The sequence below is a fragment of the Bombus huntii genome, chromosome 3, assembly GCF_024542735.1.
Source record: "Bombus huntii isolate Logan2020A chromosome 3, iyBomHunt1.1, whole genome shotgun sequence".
In the NCBI taxonomy this organism is placed as follows: domain Eukaryota; kingdom Metazoa; phylum Arthropoda; class Insecta; order Hymenoptera; family Apidae; genus Bombus; species Bombus huntii.
Window position 1 is genome coordinate 13,694,060 of NC_066240.1, and position 15,418 is coordinate 13,709,477.

General features: G+C 34.9%; 1 protein-coding gene across 2 annotated transcripts in view; it reads left to right on the forward strand.

Annotated features, from left to right (window-relative positions):
- Positions 1 to 15,418, forward strand: part of LOC126863477 (caskin-1) — a 55,052-nt gene that overhangs the window by 2,541 nt on the left and 37,093 nt on the right. Inside the window, exon 2 of one of the 2 annotated variants that reach the window (XM_050613694.1) lies at positions 3,460 to 3,576. The exons of the other annotated variant lie outside the window; for it this stretch is intronic. The gene's annotated coding sequence lies outside the window, so the exon portion shown is untranslated. The remainder of the gene's footprint in view (positions 1 to 3,459; positions 3,577 to 15,418) is intronic. 2 annotated transcript variants of the gene reach the window in all.

The following is a 15,418-nucleotide window of genomic DNA, read 5'->3' on the forward strand; positions in this document are numbered from 1 at the left end:
ATAAAAATTAACATAGAGAAAAGAGTTGTTCTTTTAATTATTACCGCGAAATCTCGACGAGTGATTCATAATTAATTTCTTATTATTTCATGTTCGTCTTGCATAACACTAAATATACGCTTTGTTCGGTTAATTTATGTTCCTATGCGCGTGCCTGAATTATCATTTGCGATTAAACGAGCCCCCTTTGATTGTATTACATCGCCTTTGCATATAACGGAACGTCCAATTTATTCTCTCGTTGCGATGTCTTAAAAAATATCGAGGCGTGTACATACAACGTTACAAGAAGTTAACAAAATTAAGTTTCAACGAATCGATGCACTTTCGAACATCAGCGAAAACGTAAAAAGATGTTAGCTATTTTTCTGTACGTCCTTTCCTCTGTACTTTCTCCTCCGTATAAAAACAAATTTACACAGAGAAACAAGAGTTTCTAGCGTGCAATTATCCAACAGCTATCTCGAATATGTGATTTCTTCGATTCGGAAGAAACGAACGTGGTTATCGATTCGTTATAGTTCGATATTAGCCGTTTGACGAAAGAATTGCGCGATTGGAGGGGAGGATGAAAGATGATCGGGAAGGTGGGACTAAGGCGAGGAAGTGTAGAACAGAGTAGGAGGGACGAAAGTATATAGGAAGAGACGGAGGTGAAAAAAAAGCAAAGAAAGATGGAAAGAAACGTGGGACTGCGTTTATCAGACCTTTTCCATCCACGCTGTCCAATGTCACTTTCGGAATATCCAGATCTGCCGATATAAGCAAATAAGTAATTTGTTAATCGTGTAAACGAAGTTCGTAACCGGGTTATTCGTTTTGACTGAAAATTTCTATAATTATGGAATTGATTAACGATGACAAATCGATTTTAAGGTTAGTTTTGCTTTTCCGTGAAGGATGTAATTTGTTTATAAGAAAATAGCAACTATATAGCGCAGTAGGAAATGGGAAATTTGTAAGTTTGAAGAAATGTTCGTGTCTGCAGGAGTAGTTAATTTGCATTCTCCTGGTACCAAATGAACCGATCAGATTAATTGGAAAATTTTATGGCAGCGAAATTAATACTAAGAAAATAACAAGATTTTACAGAAACGCGTGCTTCGACGCTAGGATCCTGTATAAAGTCAATTCGACGTAGTTTGGTACAATTCTTCCTGTTATTTTTATAATACAGGGTGGTTGGTAACTGGTGGTATAATCGGAAAGGGGGTGATTCTATGCGAAAAAGGAAGTTTTTTTTTTAATTTTTCGAGACAACGATCTACAGTGAAATCCGTTATAACGAGACGCGGTAAAGTGCAGGCGTACCGAGCGAACATTCAAAGTCGATTTTCTCGAAAACGAAGCCTCGAACGAAAAATTTTTATTCTACATTTTCGACTTCTTTTTTCGCGTAGAATCACCCCCTTTTCGCTTGTACCACCAGTTACCAACCACCCTGTATATTCGATTATTTACTCGATAAACTGTACATAAATTGTATATAGATTGTATATAAATTGTACATAGAATATTTCTGTATCATTTCCATCATTGTTGTAAAGATGCACTCTAATTTAATTATTTCATCCATGGCTGTACTTTCTTTTTCTTTTTTTTATTATGTTCTTTCCTTTTCTTTTTTTCTTTTTTTTTGTGTGTGAACATTTGTTGATATATTTGGCGAATTTACGAAATTTATTCGAGGACGGGAGAAATTGTGTATTTCAAACGTTTTTTACATAATAAATATTCTTTCTACCAAAATATATTTCTTTGCTGCACTCCGAGTGAAGGGACGTTATCTTATAAATACAACATACGCCGAATGTAAAATTGCGAAAATGGTCAAGTTATTGAACTTATTTCGTGCTTTGAAAATACATCCTTTAACTCTGCTTGTGTTTTAACTAAAAGTAGGTTACAGTGACATCCTGTTCGAGAAGCGCACTTTTTCTCTCTCGCATGCAAGAGCACATTAAGCAAAGAAAAGAGAAAAAGAAAAGAAATATATATTAAGTTGCCGTATAAGAAGTCGAGTCGCTAACCCTTGAACTCTTAGAATATATTTTCCTTTACCATTTCCTGCAACGATTATTTACAAGAGTTTCATTAGAGTTAGCGCGATGTTTGATTGGAAAACTAAATATTATAGAACCGTATTATAGACGCTACGTGCTTCGTAAAACTCGATTTGGACCGAATAGCTTATGTATATAATGCGCTACGTGTCGTATTCATACATTTAAAAAAGTAAAACCAGTCCTTTATTTTCCTTACAGCTTGCACTTCTTGGTCTTCTTTGAAGACCGTGAATTATTCATGAAAGTCTCTTTTTTCTCCCCCCTTATACCCCTTCTGTTGAAATATTTCATTTTAAATTCTCGTTGAAATATATCTAACCGGTCTTATATTATAAATTATTAAAAACACTTTACGTCGTCCTCACTGAAAATTATTCAAAGTTCAATTTCCGCAATTACGTAGTTATTAAAACGTTATCATTCTTGAGATGAAAGTGCACGCGTACACGCATACGAGCAGGCTGTATAAATCGCTATGTATAAAGTGAACGTTCGAAGATTGATTCACGGATGAAAGTTACAGTAATGTGGTGTACATTTAGACGTTAGCGTGTATTTAAGTGTAATACACGAGATAGAAGCACCTTGTTCGAAAGTCGAATTCGCACATAGAGGAAGAAAGTATATGCTCGATTTATTCAGGCATAGGTGGCAATATGTACGATATCTACGTGTACGACGAAGCAGGTACGTTTGCAGTAGCAAACATCAGCGTCGAATTTTTCCCGATGGGCTATCCATCCACGTTTACGCCGATGCTTGTCAGCAAATTGTTATAAATACGAGTGGCCATTGAACTTCTTTTAATAATCTTTCTCTAAGAAGCATCTACTCTTTCATTTGTATCGTACGGTAGGCCTTTTAACCCTTTCGTTATGGCAACTTTCAGATTGAGAAGGTTCTTGGTATACGCGCTCGCAGGTAAGTTTCTTTTAACGCTTTGAAAACTTCTATTGTACGATCAACCTGTAACTCCATCGCGATCTTACGACGAAACTTCGTGAAACCGAGGAACCTACGGTGTAATTTGAACCAAGGACCAAGGTTGTGGAATGTTTTGCTTTAGAAAGAAAACAGTTACGAATATATGTGTATATTTGTAAATTCGTTGAAACTCTAGCTTTCTTCTTTGTTTCTACGTTCTCACTGGTTTACGAACAACGGAAGAGACGTTCTCTCCGCCAATGAATTATCGCGTTGATGTACGCGCGCGTGTTTCATTAACGAAAGGGTTAAAGTTGCATAAATATCTTTACTCGACACGATCCAAGTCAATGGAGTGGCTTTGAGGGAGTGGCTTTGAGATATTCCTAGTTTCTCTTCTATAATGCCAAGTCGTTTTTGTAGCGTTAATTATATATAGGTGAAAGAACAATGTTTTCCACTATTTCAGGATAATAAGCAGTCACCTGATCTGATCTGTTCGTCCCTGCTTTGTGAATGTTGTAATCAAGAACGACGTCTGGTTTTGTCTCTTTGTAACTGGCTCTTCTTGTGACCGCACAACAACGTAAGTTGTAGAAGCTGTGTGGCATGCTAACAGCATCAAACACATCTCTCGCGTCTCTCCATTTTAGGCAGCGCAGGTGCTTTCTTCTTGCAGACAGATTTTTTTTTATCTTTTTTTTCTTTCTCTCTTTCTTTCTTTTTTTCTTTTTTTTTTTTTTTAATATTCCATCTTTAACACGGTTGCTTGTGGGAAGTATTTTTTGTAACCTACTCGTTCAGCTAACGAGATACATATCAAAATAGTCTTACAATTGGCATTTCTTCTTTCTTTTTTTTTCTTTTTTTTATCTCACTTTCACTTTAAACGCGTTACATCGGTTATGATATCGTTTAACAGTTTTATATTCTATGTTTATCTTCTTTCATATATATATATATATAATATTGATATAATATCGTAATATTTACATAATATATATCGTAGTGTGTACAAATTTCCGGTCAGATGGATTTTTCACTTTATATTGTGAAAGCGATATTTTAAAGACTTTCAACTCTGCTACGTCCCGATTTTGCTTTGCTCTCAACTGCGGAAGAATACCTTCAAATGACGTTCAATGTTTTAAATACGATTGAAGATCACAGGGAAAGAACACGATAAGTAGATTTTTATTGTCCTTTTTATTTCAACCACGATTCACGACAGGGAAGGATATGCTTTTTTTAATAGCAGCCGACAAAGAACAGAAAGAGCGTGTTAAATTCAAAGACTCGATTAACGAAGTTTCGTAGAAGTGGAACGTACGTACAATGTTACGATAAAGAGCAGTTTTAACATTATGAAAACATATTTCGCCGTAGAATCGAACAAAGGAACAGTTCTGGTAACCTCGCTTCCCTGTAGTCTTCGGTTGAAACGAAACATCAATAGCAATTCTCTCGTATCTTCCGCAAACCTAGAAATTTTCTATCGCTGAAATAATACGATTCGGTCGAAAATTTGCCGAAGGATACAACGGAATTAATTAACTTTACACGATTGTACGACAATCGTACCCAATGTCAATCTTTCAGGATTTTTTAAATATCGCTTTTGGCATATAAGCGAAAGATCGAAATCTGACCAGAAACTTTTCCACGTTATTGTGTATACGTATGTATATACAGGATGGTTGGTAACTGGTGGTACAAACGGAAAGGGGGTGATTCTACGCGAAAAAAGAAGTCGAAAATGTAGAATACAATTTTTTTTCTAATTTTTCCATCGATACAACGATCTACAGTGAGATCCATTATAATGAGACGCGATAAAGTGCAGGCGTACCGAGCCAAAATTCAAAGTCGATTTTCTCGAAAACAAAGCCTCAGACGAAAAATTTGTATTCTACATTTCCGACTTCTTTTTTCGCGTAGAATCGCCCCCTTTCCGCTTGTACCATCAGTTACCAACCACCCTGTATATGTACACACACACACACACACACACACACACACACACACACACACACACACACACACACACACACACACACACACACACACACACACACACACACACACACACACACACACACACACACACACACACACACACACACACACACACACACACACACACACACACACACACACACACACACACACACACACACACACACACACACACACACACACACATATATATATATATATATATATATATATATATATATATATATATATATATATATATATATATATATATATATATATATATATATATATATATATATATATATATATATATATATATATATATATATATATATATATATATATATATATATATATATATATATATATATTGGGAATTTGCGCAGTTTCCGTTATTCTTAAGATCGAAGTTTGATAGCACTGCTTTGAAGCGACCACGCCTCATAATCGATGCAAGCCAGAGAATGCGAAGGAACATATAGAGGAATGCGGAATTTTTAGACCGTAATCACCGAGTTTCTTCACCAGACACTTGTATATTATTAAATGTTAAAATTCGTAGATCCTTTACATCGTACGTATTACACTTTCGTATTTAATAGAAAGTGTTAGTTGATTTCAGTTACTTTTCATTTTTGAATGGTCTCGCTGTTTCACTTGATGTTAAGACGTTGGTTAATCGATAGCGATGCAACGATCGTATTGTTTTCTTTTGATGTTCTCAGTGCACAGAATTCATCTGCACCCCGTACATTTTTAGCGTTTGATGTCTTTAGGTTTGCTCGTTTCGCTCGTTTTTTCTTTTTTTTTTCTTTTTAGAATATAATTGTGAAATTTGTTGTTCGTTAGATGCGTTCATCGTTAAACTGGTATCATCGAGTTCGTTTCAATTTGTATTTTGTATTTTACGCGATAAGGGCGATCGGTCGCCATTTATCCCGTAAGATGCGAAACATAAATTGAAATTATGAAACGAAGCGACGATTGAAACGTGTCGTCGAGGTATTGTGAGGTAATGGCGAAAGAACAAATTACGAGCTGTGTTAAGTAGTTAAACATTTTATACGGAACATGAAAAGAACGGGTAGGCAGCGCGAAATTCAGGCCTCGTCCTTTTAAAACCAGTGAAAGTGAGAACGGTTGCTTCCGGTTCGATTGACACGCAACTCCGAAATTGAACGAAGCGGTGATGAAATTTGTTCGATAACTTCAAACCTACGAAATCCAGCTTCAAGATGCTTTTTTCAATGGGCAAAGTTGGTGGATGGATTCTGGTTATATAATTAGTATAACTTTAGTACCATTGGCGATATAATGTTGCAGAATGTGTGGCACGCTTAAGCGGAAAGTTACTGTGCGTGCAAAAATAAATCAAACAGGAAAGTAAACAGATTATTTTGCTTTGACGCTTCGTTTTCGAGAGAATCGAGTTTAAAAGTTCGTCCACTACACGTACATACATTTGCTTGACTCTGAACAAAGTAAGAATCGTATTGGATTGGCGACTAAGCGATTGCGGTTTTTGTCGATACCATTTAATGAAAAAATCCGCAATCACTTGGTTGCCAACCCAATGCAACTGGACGAAAGACTGTTTTACCAACAAAGATAAGCGAAAAAAATGTAGAGTAAAGTTTCCTCGTTTAAAGTTTCGTTCTCGAGAAAATCGACTTTGAAATACACAATAGATGTCATGGGCACTCGGTCGATAGCCACATTGGACACGTTCTTCATCGATAGTTGCCTGATAGAACCGATATTCGATCAGTTTTCAGATTGCATTTTCTACAAAACGAGGCGTCGAAGAAAGAAAACATAATTTTCTTCTTTTCCTCTTCTTCGATTTCTTTTTAGTCGCGGTGTACCGTCAATTCTGGGACACTCTGTATACGACTACATAGTTCGAATGCTGACACTGGATAAAGGATGTGCATTGAACGAAAGGTGTATCACATTCCATTGTGTATCGGATTGTACAAAGACGAATACTATCCATGTCATTGAACAATATGCGTCCATTAGCGTCTACTGTTCTTTGTTAACCCGCGCTATTTCCTTTTTACGTAAGGCTACAAGAGATAAAACTATGTAGAACATTCTTTTACAATAAAAATGAGAATATTTTTAGCGTTCGTATGTTAAATATATTTAAAAGCATGAAAGTGGAAGTAATGCGTGGTTTCAACACGCGAGGAATTATTAAGGTCAGTGCAAGAATAAATTATGTGAAATGTATTCGAACCTGTACTACCAACGATATAGGGTGTCCTAGGTATTTTCTGTAGAACGATATAAATTAGCAGATTCTGTCAGTAAGAATGAGAAAAAAGTGTATACGTATAGGTTTAGAAACGTTCTATCAAAAGTCTCTAACAAAAATGTGGAATAACAAGGAGCCAGTGTTTTTGTTCGATAAAGCGTAGAAACAGACTAGGGATATTTACTCTATATCCATGTTAAAATGTCATTTAATGTACGAACGCTATTTTTACGTTATGAATTAACATTCGTGAGAAATTGGTTATATTACATTTAAGAATTGCTTGTTCATTTTCTTTAATTTCAAGCAATGCGTCACGGACTTTCTTATATTAATCCTTGATTAATAAATTTTTTTCCATCAAAATTCCCTACGTGTAAAAATTCGGTAGCGTGATATCTGGTGATCTTGAGGAGCAAAGAATCGGTTCTCGACCTGTCCATCATTGAGGTTAATGTTCGGTCGACCATTGCGCGAACGAGGAACCAGTTGGTTATTTCGTATTTTTGTTATAATTTCCTCATAAAGGATTTACAGGCCCACATTTATATGACTTTTTCTCTTATTCTTATTTATATACTCATACACGCAATATATATTAATGACAAGTATTTTGCAGTAAAAACTTGCGACACCGTGTATATAGTTTGTATCTATACGATTTATCTGTCATTTGAAGCGTGTATGCGTAACGCTTCTCACTAAACGCTACCTGGGATTTAATAACATGCAGCGGAAGTTGAAACACTTTTTACTCGTTCGTGTTTCAGAAAGGAATCGGCAAAAGTTCTCAATTCTTTTTAGCTGGGTGATTCTAACATCGTGACAGTTTGCTTTATTCTTTTAATGACATCATATAAGTGACTTTACTTCTTTCGAACAAAATTCTGCGAGGTTATTTTGTAAATGAGAAAGGTATATCGCGTAAGTTGTTCGAAGCTTTATTAGAAAGTTGTAATATAACATCTTTTCTCCCTTTTTTGTTATATATAAAATATTACACGTAATTAGACTGCAGATACTTATGTAAATTTATATTTTCATAAAGATAACTAAAAGAGTAGAGAGAGAGAAATTTCTTTCGCTTGTTAGATATTATAACGGGTGCTGTATTTGGAAGATTTTATATATTTTTCCATGTTACGGATGTTCCATGCATTCCCGCATCTTTAAATTTACAATAAATGCATAGAAATTCCCAGCCTACATATAACGTATCATAACCTATAATTCATTGAATACAGTTATCAGAAAGCGATACAAGCAAGAGTGACAGATACGTAAAATTGATATCTGCATTTCTAGAATGTTTAACAGATTGTAAAATTTATAAAATTGTCCAACCTTCGAAAATATTTTACATCTTACGAATAGTTAACGCTCAAACAAATGGAACATTTAGCATGTTCGAAGCGTCGACTCTAGCATATGAAATGACAGTAAAGGACCGCAGTTATTTGCAGCATGATTGCTTTCGCGGATTTTTTCAGTCTAAAGGTTCTATGGGTTCGAAACACCAGGTAACACGAGATGATGCCACGTTACCCGAAACGTGGCACAATGTTGCCGCAATATGTCTTGTTTACACGAAAGCCGGTTGGGAAGCGTGGCAACACTGCAAGCCCTCTAGACCTTGCTCTCGTCCACAGCCTTATTGAGCAACACCTGCATAGAATATTTTGCTAAAATCACTTTTTTCTTTTCTATATTTTCTATTTATCCATCTGTGTATTTAATATACACATACAGATATTTATGTATATATGTATCTTTTTAGATTAGTTACGGTATACCAAATTATACAAATGTCTTTGAAAATATTTCTTGGTATTAAGCAATTGTATAAGTTAAGTTCGTTTAACGATTTTTGAAAGGTGTATATGCTGGTAGAATTTAGTTATTTTTATTCCTACACTTCGTAAAGGTAATTTTTAAATTACTTTTTTCTCATGGAATAATAAGTTCTTTCGCGTTATTGAAATGGGTTCAATGACCACGGTTACTCAAGGTTAGTCAAGGTCGTTGCTGTAGACAAAGTGGTTGCAGCGTCTTAATCAATTATTCCTAAATCTGTTTACTTTCGCCTAGAGAAATATTCTAACTGTTGGCCAACATGTAACCGTTGTATAATTTGGTGGAAAATAGTTCCATTTTTTAAATTGATTCCTATACTTTGTGTGCATTACCTAGCAAAAATTTAAATACTTGAAAAAGGAATCTTTCGTGGCAAATATGAATTTCTTTATAAAAATCTTTATCGAAGCGTTCGTTACGTGGAACGTCGTAATATTGCGTTCCAAGTCATTTGTAATACTATTGACTAAAATATGCAAGTAACGACGATTTAATTATTGAATTATTCGTTCGTTAATTATTAAATTTGGAAACTTCAATTACGTAATGTACATATTCCGATTTTTTGTCTGCTTCGTAAAATCAATCGTATAAAATAGAATCGGGCAAGTAATAACATAATTGGTCTGATCGTCTCATTACATATGATTCGTAAGCTATAACGTGAAATGTTGCAGACTAAGTACTTACCAACATGAGCTCGCGAGATGCGTATCTGTTAAGGTCCATTGACTCGTGTTAAATTTACAACATGTCAATTGCTATTAAGAATGAAAGAATAAGACGTCAGTGGCCAGAGTAGCGGAAGTCTGGCAGAGACGAAAAAATTTGCGGCCGCTTGACATTTCGTTTAGCCTTGAATTGTTGTCTTAAAAAATACTTCTCGAATATTTCATTATGTAATTAATTACGTACGAGTAAAAATTATTTTTAAGCTTTCTTTAAGGACTACGATATTTTCGAAACGTCTGTATCTTACGTCTCCAGTAACTATACGCAACATAAAGGTATGTGAAAACAGAGCATTAAAATTATTGTTTTACTTCAAAATTAAATCAGAGGATTACTAAAACTGAAATTGGAAAATCAGTTTGAATTAAATTCCCATTTAGACAGGTACATACGAATAAACTTTTGGATTTTCAAGTTTATATTAAATTTGATTAAATTAGCGAGGCAAATATATTTTACGATGCTTATATTTTTAAACAAAAATATCGCGCAAGAATAAAGTAAAATTTCTGTTTGGACGCAGCCTATTTCTCTTAACATTCTTACTTAAGCTTTTTTAAGCTCGTGGTTCTTCCCTGCTACTCATTATATCCCCATGCAATTCCGTCTCCTCTCTTTACCGCTTGTTTTTCGCTCTCCCGTCTCGTGTTCTTTCCTGCACTTGTCGCATTCAAACTCGTACGTCAATAACCCAGTCACTTCACAAAGCTTGCCTTTCTTCAATCTCGATTACTACGTTTTCAAGTGTTACAAAAAGTATTACATTTGTTTTTGTTATTCTTTGTTTACACGTACAATACCTTCTTCCTTTAATCGTATTTCCGTAGAAAGGAATTTTTCTTCCATTTACGTTCTTTAACATGTTTCCCCGTTTTAATATTTCTCAATTTATATAAAATATTTCGTCTAGACGATCGATAGATTGTCTAGAAAATTGTGCTAATTGTCAATATTAGTTATATCGTTATGTCTGTGTTAACTTATTGGTATACTAATTCTATCGCACTGACTACTACTACCAATTACTATTAATTATCACTTTTTTCCTGCGTATACAATTTTCCTTAATCCTCGTTTAGGCTTTTGTCATGTCAAAAAGCGCACGATTTAATCGCTAAATTATGTTCTTTCGCTATTTGGTTCATTCATTGTCAATTGCGGTTCTTCGTTCAACAAGAAACGAAGAACATAAATTACATATCAAGATAAAACATGATAAAACATGATAAAACATGACGTTCTATTCAGAATTTAATGCGAATGCTCGTATCATGCTCCATTCTTCGATAAGATATCTCATTGAAAACAAAGAATTACAAAAGATTTTCAATGAAAAATATTACATATATATTACATATATTACATATTTTTAAGATTCGCGATTTGAATGCAGGTATAGCTTGCACGTAACAAAAAAGAAATTTATCGATCGTAATTGCCGTTCAGTTCAACCCGTTCACGTCCGTCCTTGACAGGATGTATCTGGATGAACGTCCATCCTGATATCTTATGCAAATTACTCGATCCAGTCATGAGATTGGATTTTATCTTCTTCTGCGCTTGCCTTTCAGTCATGTTGCATCCTTAAGGCTGCTTTAAACATTGATTTATCTTTTAAACGCGTTAACCTCGTACTGTTATTGTCTACGAAGAAAATTCCAAAAGAGATGATCACAAATCGCATAAAATGTTACAAGTCAATTTATCTGAAACATGCGGCAGAATCTGTTCTTTTTTCTTTTTTCTTTTCTTCTTTAACGTTGGAAAATTCACCGACAAGACTTTATACGATAGAGGATACTATCATCTAGTTTCCACTAGCAGATAACAGGAACGATTTTATCATTTTTTCTACACCTCTATCTAATGTACAGTTTATTGTGCATCGGTGCTATTTGCTTTCTTTATACTCGACATAGTATCGTAAATTGTATGTAAAATGCAAGATAAACTTCTTTTTAACTCTTTTACCTTGGTTTTTCTACAAATTTTCAGATTCTGTACCGAAGGAAATTTCGTTGGCCTTATATCGAATATATACCGTGTGTATACCAAATTATAAAAGGTGGTCCACTTAAATTTATCACCAGGAATATCTCGCTCGCTTTTGATAACATTAAAAAGTGTTTCGTGTACAAGTTAAGCAGTATCGAGAGGCACATCATTTGGCATGATCAGTCTTTTCGTGGGAGAACAAGTAGAGGAGATACGAAGGTCACCGATGTTTTTTTTTTAAATGCAATTTTCTCTGTAAAAAAGTATTAACCTATTTCTATCGAAAATCTACTTTACTTAAATATACTTCAGTTTTAATTTTTGAAATTTAACGTATGAAAACCAAAGGTAAAACACGAGAATACCGCCTCGCGTCTCTCCTTGTCCTTCTATGCTTTAAATTTGACAAATTAGTGAAATTCTGCTGAAATAAAATAGGTTAACATTTGTTAAAATAATCTAAGTCCAGAATATCTGCCGAGCTAATAATTTTTTGACATAAATAAGCTTAATACCTTCTTGTAGAGAATGTAACATGATAAGAATGTATAAGATAGCGTATTAAAAAATGTGTGATCCCGCTTACAAAAACATCGCTCTACGCCTAACGACCTTCACGTGTCCTCTGCGCGTTCACATACGGAAACACTAATCACGTTAAATTATGTCCCCCACGAAAACACTCGACTTGTATACATTTTTTTAACACGTGAAACATTTTTTAATATTATCGATATTTAACATTTTTTAATATCGTCGGTATTAAACATATTTTAAATAATTTAAAAAAATATCAAGACGTTCCAGTTAATCGATAAGACGAAGTGGACCATCTTGTACGATGAAATACACTGGAAGAATGATCACAAAAAATTTAGCGAGTTATCTGGCGAAATTTCACTGAATAGAGCCAGCGTTGAACCGTGTTAATACGTAACACGTATTACAATAGAATTCTTGACTAGAGTCATGACGCAAAATATACAAATATCATTTAACGTAGTAAACTACGATGCGGCTTTATCGTGCAGATAAAAAGTCTAGTTATCTTTCATAAAAGTTAGTACTCCTCCAGTTTCGTTTCACTGTGTAGGCGTTTGAGCGTGCATGAGATATTAGATATCTCTTTTTCCGTACGTAACTGTGAAACAAAAAAAGAAAAAAAAAAAAAAAAATGAAACTCGATTCAAGTTTCTTAGCGAGACAACGGCAAACAGCGCCACGCATAAGACAACACGGTCCACTTATATCCATTGTACTATTTAGGTCAATTGAATATAGTGTCACGTGCTCCTGTACAATTCCGCGTTCATCTTAAGGTTTTTCCTTTCTTTTTTTTTTCCTTTACAATGAAAGCGCGATACAAACGTTATATTACATCGAATACATCGACAGAAGTTGCCATGTTTTGCGCTTGCTCGAGCCTATTAGGAAAGATAATAAAATTATAGCAACAAATCGAAATTGCTAAATAAACACGTTGAGAGAAGAAAGAAATTCTCTAGCCTCTTGATATACCATCCAGTTGTATCACATTACAGAATATTGAATTTCTATGAATAGTATTAGAATAGTAAATGGTGGGCAAATATCACTGTTTCATGTTCGCACGAATGTTGGAAAATCGAAGTATAAACTTTTAGCACGATATACGATTTATTCTTCGATCCGTATGATTAATGCCTTGAAAAAGGATATTAGAGGTATTTCCTGTTTTTCAAGTAAATAACGCAATAAGAATGAATCGAAGGATACACGCAAGATCATTATGACTTCTCTTCTTTCCTTTTTTTTCCCCTCTCGCCCCCCCCCCCCCGCCACCCTCCTTTTCATCTTTCGCTCCTTTTCATCTTTCTTGCTTTGTCATTTGCACATTCTTGAATTCTAAAAGTCGAGGAATTCCAACGTACGGTAACTACGTCTTACAAACGACTTTTGGAAGCCGAGCACGGAGGTTGCTTCGTTTATTTACAACGAATAATATTATTACAAATATCGATTAATAAGATGTTAAAATACTAGTTACAAAGCGTGGTTACCGTTAATACGATAATTATCCGCGTCCATAAAGGAAATTCAATTATACCGTCCTTCTACTTAAATCGGATTAACAACCTACCTCAATGAAGGTCGTGTTCGAAACTAATAACTGTTCGCCGTGATTTACAGGTATATATCTTCAATACGGAGTATATATCGTGAAATTCCATTCTCCTGAGTAGAGAATCCCCCCGACGTCTTATCTTCTTTCGATTAAGATTCTTATCTCGGCCTGTTGCCTCGGTAGCTCTTTAACTTGACTGTAATCATTTGTCGGTGTCCGTGTATTTTTCCTCTCACTTTTCTTCCACCTTTTAGGACTGATTTTAAGATAATGAGCCCAAGTAGCGTCTTCCCTGTTCTTCTCCCACTGTTGTTACCATCCTAATATCTCCTCTCCTAACGAGGGTCCATCTTTTCATTCTCTTAGGCTTCTCTGTTATCCAGTGCAGGCGTATTTCATCTCTCGGTTATCGCAATTCATTTAGAGTCACTTTAGAACGCTTTGCGTTAAAATAGAAGTCGCGGTAGAATTGACATTTTTTTGGTGTAAAACTAATTTTACGTTGACCGAGGGAGAAGGGAGGGGGATCATCTCATTGGAACCAACTTGTACATCGGAAGGCTTAGACTGAATTTAAATTGTAATTAGATGGTAATTTCTCGGCAGGATACACATAGCGTTTTTTCCCATCAAAGTTTATCAGAGTTTAATTTCCATGCGTTTATCTATTTTGCGTAGTGTCGTAGTTGACAGCATTAATCTTGCGTTATTATAGTTATACTATAATTTTCTGTATTTAATACATTATTGCGTCTATTTAAAGCGTGTATTTAAATGTTTTTATTTCTTTTTTTCTCTGTAATCCACGATGTCTGTTCAATGTTTGAAGAGATAAATTATATTTGCAAGGATATTTATCTCCCAAGGCTTCTTCGATCTTCTTCAAATATTCCTTCTATTTAAATCGTAAACGAAGAAATAGAAATTATAGTCAAGTAACGCTATACTAATTTTTGATATAAGTTTCATGAATATAGTTATAATATTAAGTACAATAAGATATCCAATATATCATTTTTGTACAATAGTTTTGCAATGTTATTCTCATTGTCCTTTTTATATTCAAACGATATGAGGGCGAGGTGTTTGTCCGTGGCGATTGTAGCTGCTGGGGTACAGCAGTTTTTCTTCTAATTTAGATGCGTGGAAGAAAAATCGGAAAAACTCCGGTCGCCGAGATTCGAACCCGGGTCCCGAAACGTTCGTAACCTAAGGCGCTAACCACTGCGCTACCGTCGTGCAACACCATTTAGTGTCGAGTGATGGTATTTGCTGTTGAGTGCCGCCACAGATATACAAGCTTTCGAATTCCTATAATTTCGGCTCGAAAGTCCTCCAATCACCTGGATATCCGATAAATCTTCGACTTTTTTTTTAATCCACGAGACATTGGATATTGGCACAACCGAGGAAGAAGTTAATGGTTAATTGGCTTATCTTCGCGTATAATTTTATTTGAAAAGTTCTAGTTTAACTTCGTTGATG